This window comes from Sciurus carolinensis, chromosome 15 (genome assembly GCF_902686445.1).
Source record: "Sciurus carolinensis chromosome 15, mSciCar1.2, whole genome shotgun sequence".
Taxonomy (NCBI): Eukaryota; Metazoa; Chordata; class Mammalia; order Rodentia; family Sciuridae; genus Sciurus; species Sciurus carolinensis.
The window spans coordinates 56,633,856-56,655,114 of NC_062227.1; the positions used below are offsets into that span (position 1 = coordinate 56,633,856).

At 36.0% G+C, this 21,259-nt stretch overlaps 1 protein-coding gene across 3 annotated transcripts in view; it reads right to left on the bottom strand.

The window, feature by feature from the left end:
• The window catches only part of Dym (dymeclin), a 369,953-nt gene that overhangs the window by 78,821 nt on the left and 269,873 nt on the right, over positions 1-21,259 (bottom strand). The window lies entirely within an intron of this gene.

The following is a 21,259-nucleotide window of genomic DNA, read 5'->3' on the forward strand; positions in this document are numbered from 1 at the left end:
TCAATCTTTATATTTACAGATAAATAAGCTGTGGTTTTGTCATTGTTTCTTAGAGTTAGCAGTCTTTGAGAATCTGAACGTAAAATAATTTACAACATCAAAACTCAAAGCAAGCAATGAACAAATTTTTCAGTGAAAGATCTACAATAGCTCCCAACTTCCAGCAGCGACTGTGGCCCAGTGTGGTCCTGGTACCTTGGGGATCTTGAGGGCTCTTCCCTTCAGTAGGCTGAGCTCCCAACCAGTCTTGCTGTCTGACAGTCCAAGGCTCAGCAGGCTCCTGGAAACGCAGGGTTCCCTGCTTTGATTGCTCTTTCTGTTTTGGGTCCATCAAGAAACATCCCTATCATTTTTAGGTGTGGCTATGTATTTTAAATGTTTTCTTATCATGGCTCATCTCTTACTGGTATATTTTTGTAGCAAAGGGGAGGAGATCAGGCTTCAAATTTGGAACTGACAACATAATCTCAACAGTAAGTTTTCTCAAATGTATTTTCATTTATTTCACCTGCTGTTTGAATGACTAGTGGAGGAGAAGACTTCAGAGTTTCAGAATATTCTCTCAGGTCATTTAAAAGCAATTCAGTGAGACAGTACACTTCAGAAATAAAGGTCAATCAAAATACTATCTTTCTGTAGAATTTTATGTTAATAAATATTTCATATACTCATTTATGTTGTCTAATATATTAAATTTATTTCCACAGAATTATCTGTTGATAGATTACAATTTCTGCTTTCGAACACATTGTTTATTTTCAATATTTAATTAAGTAATTTGCTGAAGCAAACAGGGTGACATACCCAACCCTCAAATAGGACTTGCTCATTTAAACCTAAGTTAAAATACTGACCATTTATTTCATTCCCACGTCAGGAAAGTATAAATGGAAACTTTAGATCAATATGCAATGCTCTGCATTAATTTTTACTATGCATCAATCTGACTGAAGGCTCTTTAAGAATCATAGTAACCCTTTTATGTTTAAAGGAGTTTCTAGATACTTTATTTAACTTATTTTGTTTCTCTGGTAAGTTCTAATACTATCTTTTATAGACTATATTCAGTTACAGGTATATAAACTGAATGACAATAATACATAGTTTCTAATGTTATTCAAATTGATTGAAAATGTAATGTGGGAAGAAGTAGCAATGATATATAATATCAAATTTTGCTGTATTGTCAAAATAAAAGGCGCTTCTATATTTTAATGTGAAACAAGGGAAAATGAGAAATTATACACAATTTAGAACACTAAGTGTAACTTAAAGAGTAGCTGATTATAATTTTCTGTCAAAATCTATTTTAACATGTAACATTATCAATTATTTAGGTTATGAAAATTTCTATACAAAGAGTCTCTAATCCTCAGCCCAACTACCCTTTTTATAAGATAAGGTCAGTTTCCTTCCTGGCTATACCCAGGGGTGAAATTCTAAATATTTAACAACTAGTAGACACGGTTAGTTCTATTAGATGTGGGCTGTACACAACCCAGGCAGCCCCACCAGCTTGCACCAGCTGGATGTCAATTACAGTTATTTTCACAACTACTCTCAAAGGAATGATTCCTTGAGAAATTAAATGGGGTTTACTTGAAGTCAGTTATCTACATTGATTACTTTTATTATGTTCCAAACACTATACCAAAAATTGCTACATGTATCATTTCATTCAATTTAGTAATTCTTTAGGTTAATTCTGAGTTAGAAAGCTTAGAATTTGATCAAAAGAATCAACATCACAAAACATACTCAGCACTAGACACTAAAGCTACTTCCTTTAGTGTTAGAATCTCTTGCCTTTTATAAGGTTCATCTCAAGTGGTCAATCAGCTTATCCTTGAACACAGAACATATAATCTTTGCAACTAATTCATTTCCATTTTTAAGTGACAACAGTTCTCTGCTAACCACTACTTTAATTATCTTTAAGAAACAGAGTTCCTACTGTGCAAGTTGTTTCCTACAAACCATGCTGTGTGGGGTCCTTTCATTTCTGTTGGAAGATCATTTGCAGCTTCAAGATATGAAGAAGACTGTGAAATAATTATGGGCCAGAGGGGTAAACTATGTTTACTAAAAACAAGACAATCAAACTTTTGGCTAATTCTAATTTCCAAGAAAAATATAAAAATAAATATAATTTGTAAGACTATTTGCATTTTTAAGTTGCTACTATGATTAGATTCTGGTGCAGGTCACTACTGGATATGGCAGTAAACCATATCTTTCATGATTCATTTAAAAAAAGCATTATTGGGCAATAATCATCACTTGTAAAAAGATGAAAAATTAGAATGAACTGATTAGAGTTTTTAGAAAAACTACAAATTCATCCAAATCTCGACATTTAAATATACCTAAAGGGTTGTTCAATTTAATCATTACTTAGGTGCCAACATTTCAAATGGTATTTAACAGTTTTGTTGTTGTTGATTTTTCTTTTTGGTACCTGAAGACTGAATCCAGGGCTTTGCACATGCTAAGCATGAGCTCTACCACTAGCTATGTCCCTGTGCCCATTCAATATTTTTTTTAAGGTTGTATTTGTTAAATTCTTAAAACTGTGTAGCATCAGCTAAGCACCATGTGAATATGCTCCAAAATAAAACAAAAATATTATTAAAGTACTTTAAGAGGGAAAAATCAATGCAACTTTAGACATTATTACAAAAGAGCAAAAAGGTAAATGCCTTTCCAAAGTTGCTACATTAATATAATTACCATAAATGCAAAGAACTCAGAAATCATATTTCTAAGCCTTAAATCTGAGTCACATTTTTTTACTTTTATTTATAAAACCAGTCTTTTAGGGGATGCTGTGTAGAAAACTGACTTATACTTAAAGAATAAGGTTTTATAAAATTGATATGGTTTTAAAAGTTAACCATGTTTAAAAAAAGTTAACCATGTTTCCTCCGAACTGTATCAAAATTAGCTTTGTCAGACATAAAATCTCATTGACAGAGCAAGAAAATATGGAGAGATAACAAGATATGTGTTATCTCATATATCTCATTCATGGTCTTTGCTTTTTAGTACATATAGCTTCCATAACAGGAATAAGGTCCAGATCAAAAAAAGGTGGGGTGCATACTTACTTTATTGCAAACAATTTCAATCTAAAAACAAGTACGCTGAGAAAAAGATTCCCATTTTCACATGTCTGACTGTTTGTACATGTTGGGACTGAAAGTCTAACAAATTTTACTTTAAGTAGTAATTTAATATCTAACAGACAAGTTGGCAGTTGTGGGAATATTTTACCTAGTTAACAGCACTCAGAGATGCCTTTCATTCTATAAACTTCCCTTTCCTTTTAAGAGGGAATTTATACAGTTAAATAGTTTCAAATAATTTATTTTTAGTTTCCTTAAGAGGAGCATATGTATCTTGTTTGTATTAGTTTTGGGGGGATTCCAAGAGAGTTGTCTAAATTTCCTGCATTTTCAGCAGAAAATAAAACCTTCAACAAAATTAATGGGACTTTGCCAAAGGCAGGGAGGGAGAGGAAACATGCAGGCAAGGCCCTTTTTAAAGTCACTGAGCCAATGGCCTTCAAGGGCAATCCTCCAGTGATAGACTTGTTATCTTTATGTTGTTAATTCACTGGCACACACACTGAAAAGCTTTGTGACCATGTTATTTCCAGACGGAACTGGATTTGTCTCAAAATATCTAATTGAAAGAATCAGCTTTATGTTAAACACAAAATCACAGCCAATGAACAAATCCTGTGACCAACTTAGACAATGGGTAACCTTAATCAAAGGGTGGGAGGGGCAGGTGGAGAGAAGACAGCAGAGTTCTGGTCTCACTGTTCCTGCGTGTGAATGGAAACCACGTGGTCTTCACTTATCCTGGGGCACTGTCTGAATGAGACCCATGCTAGGACCCTGGAAAGTGGCTATTCACATACAACACACTGGTGTACAGGCAGTGGTGGCATGGGCAATGGTGACCACTAGGGCACTGGTTAACTTTGATGGTTTCCCATATCTGGAAAATGATCAAAATCCAATGAAGCTGCAGCCCCCAACAATCAGAATATCTTAGCAGGCCATGGCACAGAAAGTGGGTACAAAACAGTGCTGCCCGCCCTTCTTCTAGAAGAGACTAAGCATACACCAGAGCCTGGTGTTTTTAGCTTTTTAACTCAAATGCATTACTTTAAGAATTAATGTTCATTTTCATTCTTTTAAAAATATATTAGGGGCTGGGATTGTGGCTCAGTGTAGCGTGCTTGCCTAGCACACGTGAGGCCCTGGGTTCGATCCTCAGCACCACATAAAAATAAAATAACGGTATTATGTCCACCTACAACTAAAAAATATATTTAAAATAATTAAATAATAAAAAGAAATACCCTTTCATGTTCTATAAAAGGTAAAATAGTACTCTGGGAAGGTGTGCATTTGTGGATTTGACTTTCTCCTGAGTGCCTCCTTTTGCTCCAACTTAGGTCTCAGTGTTCCAGCTGGGTCCCAGCTCTACTAATAACTAGCTTTGTGACCTTTGGTAAGTCACTTGAAGTTACAGTTATGTGCCAAAACAAGTGCTCTACTCTCAAGTCTCAATTTCATAAAGAATGTAAAAAATACTGAATTTAGAAAGAAAATTATATGAGTATAACCAATAATGCAATTAGTAAAGAAAAATCTTTACAGTGACCTCAAACCTCAGTGAAGTTCAGAATTTACTTTCAATTACCCCACCACCTTGAATAGAATCATTGTTAGTTTTTAGAAGAAAATGCAATGCCCCTTGAAAGGACAAAAGTGCAAGGCTAAGTTCCAAAATGACCATTCTCTAGACCAAAGAACCTACTTCTGCTTCTGTTCTCCATGCATGTTAATTATCTTTGCCATTGTTAACATGGGAACAGCAGGGGATCATCTCTAAACCTGTCTGTCATGGACTCTGCACTGACTTCAGAGACCTATGATATTTGGTACCATTTTTCATTCTTGTTTGAGAAAGAGAGTCAGTGACGCTAAGAAAGGCAGTGAAGAATCACACATGGGGGTTTTGTTACCCTGAAGTAAAAAGGAAAAATGTAGCTGCAAGTTAGCAGAGAGCAGCTGTAGATTGGGTCAAGTCCCAGTTTTGCCACCGACTGGGCAAGTCACTTTCTTGGACCTCAGTTTCTTTAAGTGTAAAATAAATGGGTTCTCTGGGACAATGTCAGGAAGCATTATCAGGGACTTGGATTGGGCTTCTGCTTAGGATATGGAAGGAGAGGGAAAAAATGCCCCTCTATCCAACCCTAACAATGAAAAATAGCCAGACAATTTAGAAAATCTCAAGTCTTGTTCTCAGAGAGCAATTCTTCAAGTGAAATGAATTCCTTCTCTGTAAGAAGAGAAGGAAGACAGGCACTCTCACACCCTGCGCTGAGTGCGGAAGGAAGCTGTGTTTTCTGCTAAACTTCCAATGAATTTGTAAGAGCTAAGTGTGGTCAGCTGGGTGAGACTGAGAAACCAGGCCCCAGGTGGAATGAAGGCCTTCACTTGAGAGCTCTTTTCCACAGGCCTCCAACAGAACACATGAGAAAGGCTGTGTGTGGAACAGGAGACCTAAGGGAGTCGCTCCATCAGTCAAGCTTACAGAAGGTGGTCAGCTGCTGCTGGGGACAGATGCCAGACTCATGGGCTTCCCAGACTCTTCTCTCATGCTATGCAAAAGCCTAGAGCCTTAAGCTAAGCCAAGAGCACAGGCATTTCCACTGCTTCTAGGCGAGAAGTATAGACTTAACCCATCCTGCCCCTGAATGGGTAAGAAAAACACCCTTATGCCTCCAGGATATGGGCAAAGTCCACTCTGCTGGTGGAGGAATAAAAGCAAAAGAAATTCTAAAACTGGGATTTGAGGTCGGGAACCAGCTTGGGTTCGGGATCTCACACCTGTATCGAGCAGGGGCTATCCACGGGAAGGGACAGGACGTCTGAGAATGCCTCGCCTCTAAGATTCAGCACACTCAGGGACTCCCCAAGATTGAGACAAGGACGACAAAGAGATCCCTCTTCAACCTCACTGCAGGAACTGCTGAAAGCAGAGGGCAACAAAGGAACACTTAAACAAACAAATAAAACAAAAAACCTCCCTCTGACACCCAGACAGACCTCTCTCATGAAGTAGAAAATAACAACTGTGGGGAGAATTTGAAGCTATTCTCACCTATATAAAACCCACTCACCTATAGCAGAGGCATAAGGACTTCAAATCCCAGTCTCTTCTGTTCTATTCATAATGTCCAGCATTCAACAGAAAATTATGAGATGCATAAAAAAAACCATACAGTCCCCGAGCACAGTGGCCTATATGATGGGTAGGCACTGTGGCAGGTGCTGGTGAGGAAGTGATGATTCAGACATATCTGCCTCACAAAGGTTAGCACTTAGGGGAGAGACACCCTAAATGGATGGAAGTATGGGCACCCTGGGGTAGGGTAGGGTTGGCCTGGGATGGGGAGTACAGCAGAGTGATTAGGAACATGAGTTCTGGAGCCAGGCCAGGATTTGAGTCCCAGCTTTAGCATATACTAGCTGTGTGTTCTTAACTCACTGAATCTCTCTGAGCCTCAGCTTTCCCATCTGAAAAATGGGAATACTACCAATTTTAGAGAAAGTGAGGATTAAATAATGTAATGTATTAAAAAACATTTGCAGTCTTACTTAGCAGATAAAAAGGGCTCATTACATGACAGTTTTTATGATCGCCTATTTTATGAATAGGCAGAGATCTGTGTGAGATGTGGGTAAGGGGAAAGGTAGAGGGAAGTACATGTACAAAAAGCCTAACAGTGAAATGGAACACAGCATGTAGGGGACAAAAAAATGAAACTAGATCAAGCAGGCCTCACAGATCAGTCTGATGAGTGCAGGACTTCATCCTTAGTGCAAAGACAACCTTCAGGGTTTCTCTCCACTAGGAGATATCCAGAAGAGAATTTAAAAACTTCTGGCTAAGAAGCAGCACTGGGGAACTCTAAGCGACTAGTGGAGAAGAGAGGCTCCAGGAGGTCCAGGGAGAACACTGTGCAAATCTCTCAAGGGGTACTAGCTCCCAGGTCAGTGCAAAAGGTTCTAGAGATGGAAAGGAGATGGCAGAGACTGAGAATGAAGGTTGGAGCTTTGGGATTACTATCAAAAATTCTGAAAAGGAGCCAAGGGGAGACATGTTCTACCACAACGCGTAGTACAAAACTACACCAAAAGTCTTCAAAAATGCAAAGTTTTTTTTGTCCCTGCAAATCTAATGTTACAAATTTATCCTAACAAAAGAAATAAGGCTGTGTCCAAAGATTTAGCCCCATGGATATTTATTATATAATTACCCTAGAATTTGATCATAAAATTTGAATTTAGTCTTCAATTCAGTTTGACGTAACAAACTACTACAAATTTAGGGCGTTACTACAACATAAAATTTATCTCATAGTTCTGCAGGTGTTTAGGTAGATTTGGCTGGGTTCAGTCTCACCAGGCCAAAATCAGCTAGGCGGGCCTCTTTTCTGGAAGCTGGGAGAGAATCCAATTCCAAGTTCATTCAGATTGTTGGCAACATTCAGTTCCTGCGATGGCAGAGCTGAGTTTCCTATTTTCTTTTGGGGTAGCCCTAGGAGTCTGTTAGCAGCTCAGGCTGCCTGAACTTCTCATCACATTGCTCCTTCCACCTTTATACCAGGAACAGCCTGCCAGACCCTAGTCAAGCTCCGACTCTCTCTGAGGTCCTCTTCTGGTATAGCTCCTCTACTTCAGCTGGAGGAAGTTCTTTGCTCTAAGGACTCATGTGTTTGGATTAGGTCCACATGGACAAACTAGGTCTTCTCTCCCTATTTTAAAGTCCATAACCTCAGTTCTGTCTCCAAAGTCCCTCTTGCTACATAACCTAACATATCTGCAGGTTCTGAGATGGGATGGGATCATTTTCCAGGGACCATTATTTTACCTACCACAATCCCAGTTGCCCAACAGTAGATGAAATGAACAATGAATACTATGAGGCTATTAAAATGATGAAAATAACTTTGAAATGCATAAAAATAGGACAGATTGATGGAAGAACAGAGAGATGAACAGGTAATGATAAAGTAAGCTGAATAAAATGTTAATTGGAGAATAAGGGTGGTGGGTACATAGGCATTCACTGTAAATATATTTTTTCCAATGTTTTTGTATATTTGAAATTTTTTCATAATAAAATATTGAGGAAAAATCAGATCAGCCCAATGATCTTTCGAGTCCTCTTCAAGTTTAAGCTTTATTGGGTAAAAATCTAAATATCTGTAAGGATATATTTTTTTCAACAAAGCAGCAGGAAATAAGGTATTGCTTAAGGTTTATAAGGAAATTAATCTCAAACAGCATTAATTATCACTCCACTTTATTTTTCAAATAATTACCAAACTAAAATAGAAAGACAATAGTATAGAGTGCATTGTTGAATTATTAAAGAAAAACCAAATAATACCTCGTTTGAGGAATTTTATTCCCAAAAGTCAAGTTCTTACTGTAATAATTAACATATAAAACTAATGATATCTTGATTTAATTGTTTCTAGACAGGAATAACCAAATCTACTTCACAATTTAACAAAATTCGACAACACAGATCCACTCTATTGAAAAAGATACAATGAAATGAACATAAAACAATGAAAACACACAAGACAGTGGTTTTACAGACATCAACTAGGGGTCAACACCATGACATGAGTACTGTCCTAAGCATGGGGAACAGATGCTGTGGAGATAAAATGAAATGCAATCCTTCTCCTTTACTTTACCTTGGAGTTATACAACATTATCTAGTTTTGTAATGCAGAAATATCTCAAAAACATTTCTTTCAAGATACTTAAGGAATTTAACATTAAAGGAAAAAGAAGAAGGAGAAGTAGAAGAAAAGAAAAACTGATTTTTTTTTTCATTTGGAAATATTGCCAGTGTAACTGAGGAATACTAAACCTCACTGGGCTCAGAAGCTAGTGGCCCAGTCTCTGGCCAACCTGACTTGCCTCTGAATCCTTGTTCTACTACTTATTACTTATGTAACCTTGGGTAAGAGTCTAAACTTGATTTATTTACCAGCAAGACTATTATAGTAGAATGAAAATGAATATGTAAGACACCTACCTCAATGTCTAATACATCGTATTAGCTCAAGAAACTCTTGTTCCTATTAGTAAAAGCAACAGCAATCATGAGTGAGTTTCTCATTAGACACAGATGTGCCTGGGAGGTGCATTAATGCTCTCGGCTACTAAGATAAACTGTCCCTTTCTTTGACTTTTACTTTAGTGTATACTTACAAAGAAGTGCTTCCATGATGCTGAAATTTGGATTTAGAACAAGTACATGCAGTACAAAGAAATGCTCTGAGCTGTGAACCAGAGATCTTTAAGAACCTAAATGCCACTGTTACACTAAATGGTTAATCTCCTTAGGGAATATGTTTAAAAATATTCCAAGTCTAATGTTGAAATATAGGCAATCCCTGATTGAAGACAGCTTGATTTGACACCCAGTGAATTATAATCATATTCCATAATAAGGACCAAAAGTTGTAGTTACAGTTGCCTAATGAATGGTACCAGTGCCTACATTTTGTCCAAATAACCACTAAATGCTCCTGATTCAGTCAAGGTCAATGGCAATGGGGTGACTCAGTCTGCTGCTACAATTAGAGCAAAAGATAACTAAAGTTGCAATGGAAACTGTCTATTGCCCAGCAATTACCATTCAAAACTTTGGGAGGCAATACTGCATTAAATTTGTAGTTTATTTTTTTTTGTGGTGCTGGGGATTAAACCCAGGGCCTTGTGTATGTGAGGCAAGCACTCTACCAACTGAGGTATATCCCCAGCCCTGCAGTTTATTTCTTGAGGCAGAAAATAATTTTAAAGCTTGAAGGTCCTTAGAGTAACAATAAATGTTTGCGATAGAAAGCATTACTATAAGATACCATGAGTCCAAATGTCAGTGAATTTACATTTTTCAAAATCTCAAAGGCACCTAAAAGCATATATATCACCCAATTTTTAGTTGTCAATGTTTGTGATTATATGGTCATAAAATAAAAATTTTCATACCTATTTCTGGGTTTTCATGGTATGAAATTAGTCTTTTGGGTGGAACTTATTAATATGTATAACATTTATAAGGGTCTAACTGAACATGGCTCAACTTAGGATCATATTCTAGCAATCAATTCATGGGTTAGGGTAGCCTATCATTTTGCTAAGTAGTGCCAATTTTGGGGGTGGAGGGAGACAGATGCCTAATTTTATTTTCCTGGGATGGTTTTAGAAACAACTATGAATATATAAAAGAATAATCAAAATAAAAAAACAAACTCTTAATCAGAATGAAGGGAATCTTCCTCCTAGGGGAAATAGAGTTGATATTAAAGAGGAAAAACAGAAAAAGGCTTTATTCAAGGAGCATTCCATTCAAAATTTTATCTAGCAAGAAGGAATGTGACCCCCTCACCTCCTCCTTTCTTCTATAGCACTTATTCAGTCTATCTGTATCAATTTGGGGATAAGGAAGAGACCTTATCAGGGCTAAGACATGAAATGCAAGTAAAAGACATAATGATTATGTAAAGAAAAATTGTGAATACCTGTACCAGTATCAAGAGCAACAAAGACAAGATTCACTTGGTAGTGTTTCTCATCAAAGCATAATGACTATACAAGGAAGTAACATAATGAAGATACAGGTATTTTTCTACAAGTTATGAACACTTTAAATAATATTTGTGTATTCCCATTACCTATTGCAGAATGCACCAAACTGTCACATCATGACCTCTGCTGTGACAAGTAACCACTTCCTTCCTATATCTACCTCAGGGTGACAGGAAAGGATCGGATGAGTTAAGGCACTCAGAACAAGGCCTGGCCCTGGTGAAATGGAAAGAATACTGGGCTAGGGGTCAAAGGACCTCAGTCCTGGACCTGACTCTGATAAAACAGTTGCTTCTGAGCTTGATCCATCAAATCCCATGTTTTCAATTTTGTGAACATAATCAATATTCAAACATTATTTGAAGTTACTTTAAGTGGTATATTTGTTGCTCAATTTAAGTTTTTATAGGTGTTCCACATCTGGCACAATGGGACAAAATTGGTTAAACAACTCATTTAACTTATCTAGGTGGAATTTCCTCTCCTGTTAAGTAGAAATACAGTGCTTGCCTATGCTGCAAAGTTATGAGTATTGACTGATTTGAAAATGACTTGTTAACATTGAATTTTGTAGAGGGAATTGAGGGGTGGGGAAGGGGCAGGGGGAAGGAAAGATAATGGGATGTGACAAACATTATTATTCTGTGTACATCTATGATTACACAGTGTGACTCTACATTGTGTACAACCAGAGGAATGAAGTTATACCCCATTTGTGTACAATGAATCAAAAAAGAAAAAAAAAAAGACTTAACTATAAATGCTATAGAAATGTGTAATCAACTATAACTATTGAACTCCTTTGCCTTTGACTCTAGAAATCCTGCCTTTTCCTAATTTTGTTTGAATATTAAGAAAAAGCAAAGAAGTTAGTGAATTTAGCATCAGATCAACAAAAGTGGCCACGATTCCCTTTGTTCAACTGTCCTTAAGTTTGTAAATAAGAAACAGGCAGTTCTGGGGTTTTCTTTAGTCAAAGGCAAACCATGCTCTCCCTAAGACCCAGCGTCAGAGACAGTATGAGACAAACACCACTCAAGTCCCGTCTCACAGCAGACTGCACACACTGCACCACTCACACTACAGCCACGGGGACAGGAGGGACTATCCTGCCTAACACCTGCAACTCATTTAACTTTGGCAAGGACCTACACATGCACAGGAGCAATTACAGAAAATCTCTATCAGGTTCTATCAATAAAGTCAATGATTGGTTAAAACCTTCTTGAAAACCTCTTGGTTTTACCAAGAAATCACACTAGGCGTTAGATGAACATCTCCGAAGAACTGGGGAAAAGGTAGTATCAAACTAATTTTAGTAATTTAACTGCCTTCTTAATAAAAATAACTCTCCAAGTAAAAATTTTAGAAAGGTGTTTTTCTCCTACACATCTGATAATATGTAAGAAAAATGTTGTAACATTATTTGAACTAATTTATTGGTGATTATCCAATAGGCACTGCTAACTCTTTGATCTGTCAACAAGTCAAATAAAAGAATGATTATAACCTTTTAATGGTTTCTTTGTGTTAATTAAAATATGAGTAGATTGGATAAGGAATCAGACATATTGAGTAAAAAGAATAAGAAAACAAAGACAAATGGAGAAATTAAAAATGCATCCACCTCACACACAAAAAACCATAGTTACAAACTGACTTTTATAAAAGATCTCAAAACAGTCGCTATCTGAATATCCCTTGCAGCTCCTAAGAGCCTCAATACCATGAACACTGAACACCTACTCAGGATTCTAGGATTCACTGTGATCTTCTGGCTGTGGAGGTCTGGGTCAATGTAATTTAAGCAGGTGGGAAAGTTTTGTTAATTCCTTCAGATTACCAATCTAAGTGAAGCAATTAAATCAGTTTTTCCAATGGCAACCCATGAGCCACCTCAATGTTTCCAGATAAAATGTGTTGTTCATTTAAAAAAATAGCCTTAACCGACTTTATAAGGTGGAGCTTAGAGCCCAGTAGGAAAACTGTGAATTGTGGGGAACATTATAAAGGTTAAAAAAAAGGGAGACTAAGTAAAAGCAATTTAGACTTAGACCTGAATAAAGTACAGGAAGTGTTCCATTTAAAACTGCACATTATAATATTTTCAAGAGTTTCATCAGTTAAGTGTCATTAGAGATTTTTACTTAACTGAAGCAGGATGCCAGAAGCAGGAGAAAATGCCTAACGGTGGAATACAAAATGTATCAGTCATTTTTGCCAGTCTTTCCTGAAAGACCAAAAGTCAGACTATGCTTAACCGAGTGAGGGTGCTGATGAGTTTATTACTTTAAAAGCTAAGCTTCAAGAATACAGTACATTAAAAACAATTTTGAGAAGTGGTGCCTATTAGTGTAAATTTCCCTCTACCTTTGCTAATATCATGGCAGAACTTTTCTTACCCCTCGTGAGGCAGTTGTTGACTGAGTTTTTCATCCTTACAATCCTGTCCCATGGTATTTAACATAAAAAAAATAAAACTGTTAACAGAAAAAAAAAAAAAAACAATTTTGAAGATGATTCCAAATAGTTACTGTATATGAGAGTTTGTTTTCCTGTTCTTGTATTTCTTTTCCCTAAATTTCTGCTTTAATTTTTAAAGTAATAAACACAGTTTAAATGCCCAGAAAACTATTAAATTAAAACAAAAAGAGTCATTCCCTGACCTGTCCTTCGCCTTCCTCTCATGCGCACCTAGGGAAAAGTACTCTGAACCATTTTAGTTGTTTCCTCCAATATTTTTGTCTTCTATTCTGAAATAATGTATGCTGTTATTTCTGAATTTTTAATTCCATATTTTAAAGTTATCTACTGACTTCTTTTAAAAGATAAGGCTTTTCCTCCTTTAAAGTAATTCTGAATTAGGCTCAAGTTTTTACTGATTTACTAAACTATGAAAATAACTTTTTTTTTTTTTAATTCACTGTATGAAGAAGATACTAAAAAGAAACGAATATTCTTCCAGGCTAAATTGTTGAAAGAAATGAAACCAAGATTTAACAAGGAATCTGAGAATAAGAGGGTGCTTCAAACTTTATGATTCTGCATTGAGACAATGGCAGTGAACCAAACCCCCTTCTATCTGCATGTCTATTTGTCGGATGAGGGAGAGAGAACAGGAATTTCTCATGGTTGGTTACTGGAGTAAAATATGGGTCTGGGAGGCTACAGCATGTTCCAGAGTGCCCTCTAAGTTTAATTAGGCCTCTCTGAATTGCACTCCATGGTCATTCCCTCCCTTTGACTGACAAATTCATTTTGTAGCTCTCAAATATGATGAATCCTAGGTTGTTGATTTTTTTCCTTTTCTAATTCTCTTTTGTTTTCTCTTCTTTTCTTTCTTTTTAAGAGTCTGGCATTCCCAATAGGCAAAGCAGCAATCCTGCAAGGCTTTCTCTCTTATTCCTGTGCTATTACATTTAATTTGTGCTTTTATAACTTTGTGCTTACGCCCACAGGCTTTTGAACAATGGGCGCCCATTCAATAAATCCAAGAAATAAATGACTTGATGATTGTAAGTGCTTTGAACTCAATGGACAGAAGGCTCTACAGAAGTAATATAATAGTAAGGACACTAGGATAAAAGCATAAGAAAAAAAAAGCCACAATCTAAAGCTTTTTCAGAACACACACACACATACACACACAGTTGTCATCCTTTGTTACACAGCATTCATTTCCCTCATTTATACTCAGTTCTCAAAACCACTCTTCCTCTATATTTTTTGATAGGAAAATGACAAACATTTGTAAAGCAAAAATACATTTATAGTTGCTTTTAAGGAGTATTTCCTTTGAACCATATATGGGTTGATCACTGCAAGGCTTACTATATAATGTAAGAAATATTTAAATACATCCTGCAGTCTCATGGAAATAACTCCAGTGCTTGATGAGGCCATTTGGTACTTCCTATAACCCTGTGATAAAAAAATACATTTGGATTCTAGTGCTTCTTGTTTTATTGTGTAACAACTTTAAATCTGATATGTTTAAAGAAAATTAACCAGGATATTTAGCTACTATGAGGTTTATTATTATGAGTTGTTAAAAAGTACTGACTATCAAATTTGTATTTCAAACAAGCTTATCTATTATCATTAGTCCCCACAAGCACTCACTCATAAAGTTGAGTATGTTAAAACAATAGAACAGGTACATAGACATATTCTAAGGCAAACAGGAGATTGAGAATAATTAATTTTATATCCTTTTTTTCATAGACTTCAATTTATAAATCAATTATTTAAAATAATCTTCTTAGGATTAGTCTAGCTATCAGTTTATATAATTCAAAACTGTTTTGGAATAGTACATGTCTAGATATCATGTTTTGCCAAATCTAGTGGACATGTTTTAATCCTCATCTTACCTTCAATCTTTAAATCCATAAAAGATTCATCATTTCTTCCTCTTTCCAATATGCCTACTTGATATCATGCACTTGGGGTCTCCCTAGATCCCCTCATTAAATGAGAAACAAAGTGTTCTCATGTTCAGATAAATTTTTCCAAGGAAGGATATACAAACAAGATCTTGTCTTACTTTCCATTCCTGAACAATGATAATCACATTTGACCAAATACAATTATGGTATGATTGTGTCTACCATAAGCTGAAAACCTACTATGATCAAGGCAGTGTGCCAAGAACATCACATGTATAATCACTAATATTCAATTCAATTCCATAGTGCAGATGTTAGCATCCTCACTTTATAGATATGAAAAGCTCAGAGAGCACAGAAACTTCACCAAGGTCACTAACTAAATACTAACCTAGAGAGCACAGCTCTTAAATGCTAAGTCTGAGAGTTAACACAAGCCTGTCTAATTGGCAGTGTACCCTTATTCCACTATGCCACAATGCACTGGACAAGATGATTTTTTAATAGGTTTCCTCAGTAATACGCTTTGGTTTTCAGTGACAGATGGCAAATCAAGGACTTATATGTTCTTATCTTTTGAGTAGTAGAAGCTGTAGTGAAATAACAATGGCCACTAAGATTTACAGAGCATAATATGCCAGGTATTTCCTAAGTATTCTCTATGCACAATTTCATTTAATTTTCACAAATCCATGAGCTAGTTATTGTTTTTATTTAACATATAGGAAAACCAAAGATCAGAGGGGTGAAGGTCAAGGTCATAAAAAGGCTAAATCTAGTTTTTTCAGATTCCAAGACCCATATTAACTTTTTAAAAAACAGTGGTGAAATACATATAACATAAAATTCACCCACGTAACAAGTTTTAAGTTTATGGTTCAGTAACCTTCAGTACATTCATACTTGGAAAATTTCAAATATATATACATGGAAATAGGAGAGTATAATTACCACCTCATGACCAATCTTGTTTCTTTACCTTCATCTACTTCCTCCCCTCAAGGGTTATTTCAAAGCAAAGCATCTTTTGCCCATATATGTGTCTTGGTAAATACCTTTAAAAGATAAGGATTCTTCTTCTTCTTCTTCTTTTTTTTTGGTGTGTGTGTGTGTGGTACTGGGGACTAAACCCAGGACCTCACACACAAGGCAAGTACCCTACCACCGAGCTACTTCCCCAGCCTTTTAATTTTACTTCGAGAACAGGGTCTTGCTAAATTGCCTAGCCTGGCCTTAAACTTGTGATTTCCCTGCCTCAACCTCTATAGAGTAGCTGGAATTACAGCTATGTGTCACCATGCCTGGCAGGATTCTTCTTTTAAATATATTAACATAATGCCATTTTCCACATATAAAAATTAATACTAAATATTTGAAAATCATCAAATCTCATGAGTGCTCGACTTTCTAATTAGGTTAAAAAAAGTTAAAGAATAATTTGTTAGAATGAGGATCTAGGTGGGTGTTGTGGCCCACATCTGTAATCCCAGTGGCTCATGAGACTGAGGCAGGAGGATTACAAGTTCAAAACCAGTCTTTGCAATTTAGAGAGGCCCTAAGTAACTTAGTGAGACCCTATCTCAAAAATAAAGAATAAAAAAAGGGCTGGGTATATGGCTTAGTGGTTAAGCACCCCAGTGTTCAATCTCTAGTATCCCCCTGAGAGAGAGAAAGAGTAAGGGGGGGGGGGGAGGGAGGGAGGGAGGGAGGGAGGGAGGGAGAGAGAGAGAGAGAGAGAGAGAGAGAGAGAGAGAGAGAGAGAGAGAGAGAAAGAGAGAGAGAGAATATGAGGATCTAAAAGTCTGTATAGTGCAGCTCATCCTTATTCAAGTATGTTTCTTTCTCTCTTTTTCATGGCACTTTGTCAGCTGAGTAAACAGTTACTTGTCTTATGTAGTTTCTTGCAATCTGGATTTTGCTGGTATTTAATGTTTCTTTGTTCTGAATACTTCTGGTAAATTGGTAACAAAATATAGAGGCTTAGATTAGGTTTTTTGTTTCAATTTGTTTTGCTTTTCAGAAGACTACTTCATAGGTGGTAGTGTGTTCTCCATGAGGAGGAACACAATGTGTAGTTGTATAGTTGTCTCTTTTTCTAAATTGGTAGTCACTGATGATGCTCAATGCTTGGATCCACTAATTTATTAAGGCTTTCAAAATGATGATATTCAAATTCTCTCATCATTAGTTTTTTGGTTTTTTTGTTTTTTGTTTTTTTTGGTATGTATGGCAGGGATTTAACCCAGGGGTACTTTATCACTCAGTCACATCCATAGCTCTTTTTATTTTGAGACAGGGTCTCACTACGTTGCTGAGGGCCTCACTAAGTTGCTGAGGCTGGCTTTGAACTTGTGATCCTCCTGACTCAGTCTCCTGAGCTGCTGGGATAACAGGTGTGTGCCACGACACCTGGCCTTCATTATTAGTTGTTAGTTGTAATATTTCTCTAAAGAGGAACTTTTCCTTATCTACTATTTTGTTACACAGTGTTACCATCTTTTATAAAAGCCAGGATAAAACCCTGGTTCCTCTCAGTGGAAATCTGGTTGCTGGGGGAATGCTCAAAGTTATTTTACTGGGTGGGTCACTGTTTTCATGAGATCAAAGGACAGAAGCAGAATGACTAGACATAGTTAAAGATATTAAGAAACAAAAAAACATGAGTGCATACAGATACATCCTATTCAAATTTAAGATCAAAGTGGTTTTACTCGATTGCTTTATTTTATATCTGCATATAATGTTCCCATACCACGTTTCCAGGTTTCCCAGGACAATGGAGAAACACAATTATAATATTTCACAATTATTCATTTGCTTTATCTCTTGTTACACACACATGCATCTTGAAATAACACAAGGGTTTCTATTCAGACATCATTAGTAAAACAGTTGGATATTTTTTCAGTTGTGTCTTCAAGTATGGCATACTAGAGATGTCGAGTCACTTAGATGTCTGGTTATTCCAACAACCAGACATATATTTAGGTTACTTTATTTCAATTTTAGAGATTGTGCTTTTAAATTGTCTTATAATCAGGTAAAATATTTATGTAGTTCTTAAGTTACATTACAGAACAAGAAATATTCAAAGAAGTCTAGATTCATTCTTGAAATTAGCTAATTACCTCTTCTTTTTCTTCCCCTCACTTCCCTCCTGGCATTTAACTTGAAGTACTATCCATAATTTCTTTCAGAGTATCCTCATGGAAATGACGGAGCCAGAGATTGCTAACACTGAAGAAATCACACAGAGAAACTATTTGAAGATACACAGTAAAGGCAGAGCATCAAGGGCCAAAACAGCAAAGTAAGTCGTCCAAGCTCATAGTAAATTAAAGCTAGCTCAAAAACAGAACTCAAGTCTTCTAATCCACAGGCTATTGCTCTGTCCAAAACGTTCGTGGGTCCCTCCTCAATAAGCATTTGTTCAGGATGACTATCGTGATTCAGATGATCTCCTTTCCAGCCACAATACCTTGCTCAGGTTCCTGCCCTCAAACCTTTGCACTCTCTGTTTTACCTTACCTGAGCACATTTCTTCTAGATAGCTGTGTGACTCTCTGTTTCCTTTATTGGTTCTTTGCTCAATGTCGCCTTCTGTATAAGGCACCTTCTGTGTAAGGCACCTACTCACTGACCACCCACTTATGTGGTTACCTTCTCATTCCTAGCACACCCAATCCCTTTATCTGCTTTGTTTTCTAAAGGGACTTAATAATTTTTTTTTATTCATTCTGTTATTTTTTCCTTCCCCCCACCCCTTCCACCCCTCTAATAATAATTTTCTAACATTTTATTTATACTTCCATTTATTTACCATTTATACTATTATTATATAAGTCCCTGCATTGGAACATAGGTTTCATGAGGACAGAGATATTTATTGTCACTGGGCAGAGAATAGTGTTTGAAACCCAACAGTAACTAAATTTTTGTTGAAAGAATAAGGGAATATACATGTGCTACTCTCTCATACTGCTGTTAATACAGATAACATTTGTAATTTACGGTCATGTGAAATTTAGAATTAGTTAATGAGTCATTTCGCATATAGGTTTAAAGTACTACTAATAACGAAACAGAAATTATACTAATTTGAATTCACTGACCAGATGAAACCTCTGAAAAAGAGATAATACCTGATTATTAAGCTCAGTACTGTTTAGGCTGTTATAAACTGAATATTTGTGTTCCTTCCCTGTCCCAAACTTCATATATTGAGGTCTTAACTCCCAAAGGGATGGTCTTTGGAGATGGGGAAGTAAACAGGTGATGAGTGTAGGGTCATAGTCTGAAAGTGCCCTTATCAGAAAAGACACCAGAGTACTTGATTTCATTCCCTCTTGTAGTGCACACACTGACAAAAGGATTGTATGAGCACATATCAAGAAGGAACACAACTGAGCTGGCACTCTGATCTTGGATTTCCAGTTGCCAGAACTGTGAGAAACAAACTAAGCCACCCAGTCTGTGGTATTTGGTTGTGGCATCCTGAGCTGACTATACAGGTTTAAAACATGACTCAGAAGAGGACAGATCATTAATTCAATCACTGTGTTGATCACTAGCACTGAATCTTAAATGAAATAGGATGTCTTTGAGCAACACAATACACACCTCATGACCTCAAGCAAATTCAAATTTAAGATCATAGGAGATACCAGAAGACAGAAATTACAGGAGACTCAAACATGTAAAAATAATTAAACATTCTTGTCCTATGGATTATTAAATGAACATGCTCATTCATTTTGGTGGTTCCAACTATATTTAAGTTCTGAATGTTTAATTCCTAAACTTCAACCATGCAAAAGTAGCTGCTTTGTTGTATTAAATAAATCAAGAAAATCAATATACTCCAATCATGAAATGGACTCTAACAAGCATCAAAGCACAAATTACCTTGCTTTGCTACATCCCAAAGTATACTGACTCCAATTACCAAGATCTCTGAATTCTTATCTCAGAAACTCAAATAATCTAAGAATACATTATGAAACACTTTAAGGCTTAGCTCTATCTAGTGTTCTAGTGTTCAGTGAAGTTTTATATAAAACCTTAAGTCTAGATAAACTCCGATACTTTTCATGTTCATTCTTTTCATTTATAAGGCGGTTCTCAAATATTCCTGTAAGGATTCTTCTCCTAAGAATTTTTCAGAAGTCCATAAAATTTCCAGAAAAAAAAAAGCTAGAACTGAATTCTCAAATACAATTTGTTTTCAGAAATGAAGTCAATCAAGGAAAGGATTGAATTTCCACTCATACAATGAGTAAGATTACTGGTTTTTTGGGTCTTATTTAGAGAAACTAAAATAAAGTGCCATTTATAAAACATTTGTAGCTTTGACTATAATCAACAGTAATAATAAGATACCAGCTCAAAAAATTCTTTTCATTTAAGCCTCTTTTGTAATACTGTTTTTTAATAACCCTCATAATAGCCGAATTAAAGGACCCCAACAGAAATCATTCATCCCACATAAAACAAACATTGCCTTTTCTTCTTAGCTTTGTTTTACAAGCTACATTATTTCCAGATGACGCTTGAGGGGACTATGGTTTCAAGAATTAGATGCTTAAATAGACAGCTGCTTTCTATTTGCCATGTAAATCAAGGATAAATCAAAGAAAATTCCAAATAGTGGACTTCTTTTCTTCCCATTAGGAACTATGAATTCAGGCAGAAAGGGAGAAAGAGAAGGAGAAACAATTAAGATAGGAGTAAACAGAACATTTAAAAAGGGATTTATTAAATAAAAGGAAGCTTGGAAGATATCTCAGGAAAAGGTGTTTTTATAACAGCTCTAAGAATTTTTTTTTTTTTTTTTTTTTTTTTTTTTTTTTTTTTACTGTGATGAAAAGGAGAGGAAAAAAGAAACCATGACCACTGGTTTTTACAAATATACCATACATTACTACTGAATTTAATATGCATGGGTTATTTTTTTCTGTATTCTTTAAAGTTCACTTAGAAAGTTAATTAATCATTGCCAGATTTCAATTCAAACACATCCTATTTCTTTTTATATGCCACAGGAAGGAACATAAAAGTTATTTAAGTATTTTTAATAATTTTTAAAAGTCCTTAAAAAGAATATTCTACCATTCTCCTTAAGAAGGGACAGGGCAAGCTTCCTCTCCAGGAATAAAGAGATGCAACTTTTTTCTC